General features: G+C 38.3%; 1 protein-coding gene across 8 annotated transcripts in view; it reads right to left on the bottom strand.

The window, feature by feature from the left end:
- Positions 1 to 8091, bottom strand: part of CTNNA2 (catenin alpha 2) — a 1095877-nt gene that overhangs the window by 237145 nt on the left and 850641 nt on the right. The window lies entirely within an intron of this gene.

Here is an 8091-nt window from a genome sequence, read left to right as displayed (position 1 = left end):
TCATGGTGAGGTTAGTTTTTATCTAAGTGCCAGGAAACAAAGTTTTCATGGAAATTAATAGTCAGTTCTTCTTACATCTAAAACATAATTGATTTCTCATCCATCATGGCCCCACTCTTTGCATTTTGACTATGTTGTACAGATTGAAATATGATCTGGAAGCATTGGCATTACATACATGGTTAATTTCAGTACTGCAATAGATTTTTGACATTAAAAACATCGTTTAATGACTTGGATTCCACTATTTGCAACTAACCGTGAGAAAGTCCATGGTTTTTAGTAATTTGCACAGATACAAACCATCCACGCTGGGCAGGTAAAGACTCAGGAAGTTCGTCAGTGAGTATAGCTTACTGCCCAATACCAGGACCTAAAAGCAGCTTGGATGATCTACCTCACCAAGGTGTATAAGAATTCTTTTTGAAGTAATGTGAATGTTACTTCCAAGGATATGTGTAGAGAAGTACAGCTGTTGTCTGACATGTGATTTCAAAAATATGAAACTTAACAACAGCAGGAAATATTTTTTTGAGCAATTACTCTGGGGCCAGCAACTGTACTAAATGATTACATGACAAATTAGACTTTAGACTATACAGATACCTTGAATGAAAGCCTAGGGCAGTGTGGCACAGACTTCACAGTGTGGTCTCTGTATTCCTGGGTACCTAGGCTCATGCATACCTCTTTCCAGCTATGTGACAGTGGGCCAGGTATTTAACTTAAGTTTTATAGTATGTAAACATGAATTCAAAGTCAGAGCTATTTCATATGTTGACAAAAGCATTAAATAAGGTAATAAAGAGTTTAAAAAAGAACACCTGTTCTACATTTATATAATTATTAAGAGCCTAAGGTGAATCTTTGAACTTTTCCGTAATGCTTTCTTGTAAATTATAGGAAAAATTATAAAATATGGTAGGGTTTAGGACTAAGGGAATTTGGGAAGAGAGTAGTATTTGCATATATATTTTTTCAAGGACAAAATTCACTGTAGATTTAACACATGCTTGAGCTGAACAAAGTAGTTCTTTGTGGAATATTATCTACAGGCTTATTGTGGCTCAATTATTTGAGAAACTCCAACATTTCAGTTCAAGTTCTAGGGAGATTGTTGAATTTGTATTTAAAAAAGAAAAACACATGGAGATCCAACTCCATCAATGTAGTTTTTGACACAGCTTTTCTCAATTTTCTTTTTAGTCTATGGCTTGAATCAAGAACTTGGACTTTATAAAGTTCTATTACATTTATTTAAATTCAAGGCATATAAGTAAGGTTTTCAGGAACACACCTATCAAACAGCTGCAGCCAGAGCCAATTGAAAAACAGGTGGAGAGTGTAGGCCATGATTTCTGAAGAATTCCAGCTGATTTCACAGTTTCAGCTGTGGCACGTCAATCATTGCAGTCCTCTCCGACTCTTCTCTGCCTCGTGTCCAAACATCAACTATATCCGCTGACCCTTGGAAATACAACCACAGTCTATCTACTTCTTCCCACCACCCCTGCCTTTATCCTAGTAACACTACTAATTTCTCCACTGACCTATCTGCAATATTATTTCATATACAATAGTAGAACCTCTGTAAATTGACCAACCACCCACAGGACTGTGACAAATTGGTCAATACACAAAAGTGGTCAACATAAAGAACTAGGCCTCCTGTACTGTTATGTACATGTGGAGCATGTCCAGTCTGTGAAAATGAGGTTAGTGTAAGGAGGTGCCCAGGGTAGGGGGGGTCAACTGTGAGATCCTGTCATCTTCCCCCTGCTTCTCCTTCTGTCACTCCACAGTGTGTTTTCCACAGAGCAACAGAATGATCCCTGAAAAATGCAAGTCAGATTATGTAGTGCCTTTGTTAATCCTCCAATGGATTAAGATACAATGTAAAACTACTTTAAATTGCACATGAAGTTATCAACATACCGTATGTGAGTAAAATACAAAATCTTTTTGTTTTCTTGAGACAGAGTCTCACTCTGTCACCCTGGGCAGAGTGTTGTGGTATCATAGCTCACAGCAACTGCAAACTCTTGGGTTTCAAGAGATCCTTTTGTCTCAGACTCCTCAAGTAGTCAGTTGCCTTCCACGATGTGTGGCTAGTTTTTTTATTTTTAGTAGAGATGGGGTTTTACTCTTGCTCAGACTGGTCTTGAACTCCTGAGCTCAGGTGATCCCCTCACCTCAGTTTCCCAGAGTGCTAGGATGACAGGCATGAGCCACCATGGTCCCAGCCCACACTTCATCTCTGTAGTGTTCCTCTCTCTCTCAGCACCAGGCACAATGGTCTTTGTTTTCTAGAAAACACACCAACCATACTGTTGCCCGGGGTGGGGGGGGGTGTCTTTGTCCTTGCTTTTCCTATAATCTGGAATGTTCTTTCACTTCCTTTGGAGTCTTTGCTGACTTGTCATTTTAGGAGAGTTGCCTTTTCTGACCTCTCATGCCCTCCTCCACCTACGTTATCCTCCTCCATTAATTCTGTTCGATAGCACAGAGTTCGGTATGCATATTAGGCACTTATCCTTCCCTGTCTCTGTCTTTATCAACAGAAGGCATGCCCATGAGAGCGGGAGGTTTCTTTGTTTTGTTCATGGTTATGGTGCCAGCAACTGCAACAGCATGAGCACAGGGTAACTGCTCAGAACTACTGCTGAGTCAAACACTGCGCCGGGAAGGAGCCACTTCTTCAAGATTGAACAGTACTCTGGTGCTGTAGGGATTGCATGATACACGAGTGACTCTGAATAGCAGGGGTTGACTCTTACTTTCAAGACTTGCATTTTTAGTAGGTACAGCTTCTCATCCTTCAGGGGCCCAGCTATCAGCAGAAACTAAGTCAGGAGGAGGAAGCAGAGACTCAAGATGCCCTTGTCTGACTCACCATGGCTATGGCCTCAATTCTGTACTTTGCCAGATAGAAGCGGCTGTCTCTCACATAATCCACTGTAGCTGAGGATGAGAACAGACTCAAGCTTGTCAGGCAGCAGGCAGCAGGCAGGGGGGAAGTGGTCGCGGAGTTAGGAGCATTACCTCTGGAAATCCTGAGATAGTTAGTTCAGCTCCGCAGGAGTCTGACAAGCAGCAAGTCCTTTCTTAGTTCTTGTCTGATTTAAAATTCCTCCTCGCTAGTTTATTAGAGAATTAAGAAGGCACAATGCCCCTTTACTGCTGATCTCTGAAGTGATACACAGGGTCCTGTCGCTGTGTTATTACTAAAATATATTCCCTCAGCTGCCCCAGGGTTGGCAACATTCCTGCCTGCATTTGTTATCTGATTCATTCTTTAGATGCCATCTATTTATTGAATACCTGCTACATGCTAAGCACTTGGCCAGGTGCTGGGGTGTAGTTAGGCATCAATTAGACATGGTCCTTTCTCTAAAAAAAAATGGTAAGCTAGCAACAGAGATAGCATATAGTGCTAGCCCCACTAGCTATGGTCCCCAAACCCTGGCTGCAGACCAGTACTGGTCCATGGTCTGTTAAGAACCTGGTGGTACAGCATCACCACCTGAGCTCTGCCTCCTGCCCCATCCCATCTCCCACTCCTGGTCCATGGGAAAATTGTCTTCCATGAAACTGGTCCCTGGTGCCAAAAAGGTTGGGGAACCCTGCTCTACAGGTACAATCCTAAGTAAATGGGACACTTGACAGTGAAAAACACAGGGAACTTATCCCTCTTGGGGACATGATGTTCAGGCTGAAAGCTGAACAATGACTAGAACTGAGGGGAAGGGACAAAATAGGGGGTGTGTTAGGAAAGAGACAACACAGGCCTGGGTCTAAGGTGGGATGGAGCATGGCATATTCGACAAGCAAAAGATGGATCTCTGGATGCCTTGGGGAAAAAGGGAGGAAATAAGAAGGGAGTGTGGATACAGAAGAGAGGACCAAATCCTGCAAGCACAGTAAGCTTCCTTATTGAGCAAAAAGTCTCTGAATGGTCTCCGGCAAGGAGGTGGCAGGAGCAGATCTGCATTTTCAGAAGTCTGCTCTGATTGCTGTGTGTAGAAAGGATGAAGAGGAGAGAGGTCTTCCTGGAGGCCACTGCAGGTCCCTACCTAATAATGTGGGGCTTGCACTAGGGTATATGTGGTAGAGACAGGGGAGAAGGAAGAATGGGTAGGTTGACCGAGTAGCTAAGCAATGGAAGAAATAAAACAAGCTTGGAGGCTCAAAACAGCTGCATTTGATTGTGCACGTCATTTTCAAGATGAGCTTTTGTTTTCATTGTTGCAATGCATATTTTGCCCCCAATTTGCATCCACTTCACCCCTACCCTGACCACATTACTTTGCTACTGAGTTGCCCGTAATTTGCATTCCATTTCTCCAAAAGGCTTAGAAATGAGGTACAGCGCCCTGAAGTCCTCCCTAACCTTCAGAAGGGCACAGTTAGCTGGATTCTGAAGATGAGGGTAAATGACTAGTCCTATACTTTTATTTGATTCAGTTGTATGGGTGACACTCCTATAGGGGCTGACATTATAGATCACAAAACATCATAATGACCTGCTAAATTTTCCTGATCAACATAACCCAGTGCAAGCAAGTGCACCTCATCTTATTAGATGTTGTAAATACAGTGGAGAAAACAACCAACAAAACAAAGCAAAACAAAAAAAATTCCCCCACCACTCTCAAAATTTTCCTTATTAAGGCAATTATGAAAAGCAGATAACTTTTACTTATTAACATTTTATTAATACTTCGTTTGCACTAAAAATATCTTTGCTGAAGATTTTCTAAGGACAAAAAATTATGTAATAGTCTATATCAGGGCCCATTCACTTCATAGCATTAACTTCTATAAACATCTACTACCAAATTGAGAAAAAAAATAGCACACAAAAATAAGATAGAAACATAAAAATAGATGGGAAACCAAATATTCTATAATTAAACTCAATAATCAAGAAATGTTAAAGATTAAAACTATCATCATTGATTCATAAATTGATTATTTCAAATATTAATGCATTCTTAATTCAAATTGTTTTGAATGATTCTTACTTGATTTACATTAGCAGGAATTTAGAGACCCATCAGGGGTTCTGAAACAGAGATGGAACGTGCACTGGGAAGGATGGTGAGGATGTGCTTGGAGGGGAGAAGATGCTGTAAGTGTGAGAATTACAAGCAATAGACAAGGGCTCAAAGCTCATTATTTCACTACAGTCAGGACTGTTTTTTATTGATTTATGTACTTGAGATATTTTAAGCCTAAAATTTCTATTGACTAAAAAGATCTCTGACTAAAAATATTAACAATAAAGAAAAAATTCATAAACTTATCTAAATCAGCTCTCTCAGGGATTTCCACTTCTAGACTTGATGGAGTTATGTAAAAGACACCCCTTCTCCTGCTGAGAACCACTAGAAATACACAATAAAAAATAATTTCCTTGAAAGCATGAGAGGGTTGCGAAAGTTGTCAAAACCTAAACTAGATCTCTAATTTTTAGTCTCATGGAGAAATTGTGAAGTCAGAAAGAATGTAGCTGCTGAGAGGAAGAGAATTTAAAATGCTTATGGGTCTGGGGAGGTAAGTCAAGTGTAGGACAGTCAAGAAAGCAAAGGCTTGAAATTAACATTTTGTAGAGAAGAGAGGTTCAAATAAGTGAGCCTGGTACATTATCACAAGTTTTTTCTCCAAGGCCTTTGACAGTCAATTAAGTTATACATTAATAGTGAAGAAGCAAATTGAGGCCACTCAAAAAGTAAAGCAAAGTTTTCAGCAGTCTCCTGGTACTGGGAAACCGTGAGTGAGGATGGTAGATAACACATCTGATCCTCCGTCAGCTACCCTGGAAGATTATTCTGCAGGATTGTGGTAAGAAGGGCAGCCTAGACTTCAAAAAGACCAACTAGCCTTACGTCACTTGAATATTTGATTATATTAAGATGGTCTGCCTCTCTGCTGCCCAACAGAAAGGTGAATCCTTTCTAGAAGAAGAAAACATCATCCAGATCCTATATGTCTCAACACAAACTTTTGTCATTCAATCCTAGATTGCTTGGCACATTCAAAAACACAACCATGAGAAAAATCGAATAGAAAAAACAGACACATAATAAAGTCTGTCTCCATTCTGAAAGCCTCACAGAAGTCCCAATTCAATGAAGTAAAACATGCCACATTTCAGCCATCAGGCAAACACTGGAGATGAACTGTAATTAATTGTATTTCATTTTGAATGTTTGCTGACAGCTTTTAAACCCTACCCTTCTGCTATTTCCCTCTTGCCCTGAATATGGGCAAACTGATAAGAAAAGCCAACCTTTTCTTTGGTGCTACTTGGGAGGTTTAAACAATTAAAGTCCTGATATCCATATGAAAATTCTGACCCCAGTCACACATTCTAACATTATAAACACTAAAGCCCCTAGTTTTATCATGGATAAAATGATAAAACATTTCATCTCTTTGCATAAACCTGGACCAGTTTGAGTGCCCATTTTCCTGCCCCTGGAAGTCCCAGTAGGTGAAAAATAAACCTGTTTGCACCTCCTGGTGGAAATTTTGCTTCATTACTATTAATAATCCAAGACAATTTTGGGTTCTGGGGTGTTGCCATCTATGAAACCATGATAAAACTGAAACAAAGTTACCCCAAATACTGAAGTTCCTTAGCTTAGACTTTTTAAGTGACTGTAATTAACATGTTTTAAAGGAAACAACCTGATAATGAATTTTACTAGAGAACTGAAGTCAATTTATAAAAGAATGACCAACCAGAAATTTTGAAGTAAAAAAATAGAATTCAGTAGCATTCAATAATGTGTTCCTAAGCATAACAAGCACCCACATTTGTGGCCTAAAATTTCAGGAAACAAATCTTTTGTTTTAATTTTTAATTCATATTTTTACATGTTTATATATACTTGTTTTTTGTATTCTCAAGAAATTTTAGCCTTTTTTATCAGTTAATGCATAGGCATAAATAAAAAATTAAAACCATTCACATAGACAGTAAATTAGTACTATTCATGTATAATGTGGATCCTTATTTTTCCCTCAAAAATCTGCGCCAAAAAGTGTGCATTATACATGACAAAATATTATAAGTTTCAAGTATATTGGACATAGATGAATGAGGCAGCTAAAAATTAGGTCAGTAGAAAATAACCAGACTTAAGCATAGCTTAGAGAGACATGATAGCCTTAACCGTGTACAGAAGTAAAATAAGAAAGGCTAAAAATTAATGACATGATTATCCTTTTTAATAAGTTAGAAAAAGAGCACTAAGTTACACTGGAAGAAAACAGAAAGAAGAATATAATTGAAGATAAAAGCTAAAATAAATAAAATAGAATACAAACAAAATCTACAAAGCTTAAAGCTTTCGTTTTTCAGAAGATATTAAATAGATAAACCACTGGAAGAACTAACCCAGGAAAAAGAGAGGAGATACTAAAGAGTAATATGATGAGTGAAGGAAGCAAAGACAACAGCACAGATTCTCACGTATTGAACAAGTGTGAGTGTATTGTGGAAGATTTTATGTCACTAAATCAGAAAAGTAAATGAAACAACAAATTCCTAGAAGACAAACAAACAAAGCTGACCCAAAAAGAAATGGAAAATTTAAATAGTCTTATGGTTTTAAACCATTCGTCAAATTCATCCCCAAGCTCAAAATGCTTTATTGGTGAATTCAGCCAAATATTTTAAAAACAAATAATGCTAGCCTTATGAATTCAATTCCAAAAAATGGAAAGAAGAAGTAATTTACAAGTTTTTTTGTTTTTGTTTTTGTTTTTTTTTAGGGAACGTGAAACTTTTAATGCCAGTATCTCTGGAAGGGAATAAAGGAGGCAAGAAATATAACTGTCTCAATATCTACAGAAATAGCACTTGACAATTTTATACTCATTATTATTTTTAAAAAACCATTTTAGCAAGTAAGTAATAGAAGTAACTTGATCTAATAAAAGTATCTGCAAGAATTCTGGAGCAGACAATGATAAAGTACTGAAATTTTCCCACTGAAATCCAGAAATAACAAACCTATTTATTACCACAATATTGCACCGGAGCATCTAGCCAGCACAATAATGTAAGAAAAAAAGCAAAGT

The sequence above is a fragment of the Otolemur garnettii genome, unplaced genomic scaffold (genome assembly GCF_000181295.1).
Source record: "Otolemur garnettii isolate 467f Iridium unplaced genomic scaffold, OtoGar3 scaffold00203, whole genome shotgun sequence".
Taxonomy (NCBI): domain Eukaryota; kingdom Metazoa; phylum Chordata; class Mammalia; order Primates; family Galagidae; genus Otolemur; species Otolemur garnettii.
The sequence above is the reverse complement of the archived record's forward strand: the minus strand, read 5'-3'. Positions and strand labels throughout refer to the sequence as shown.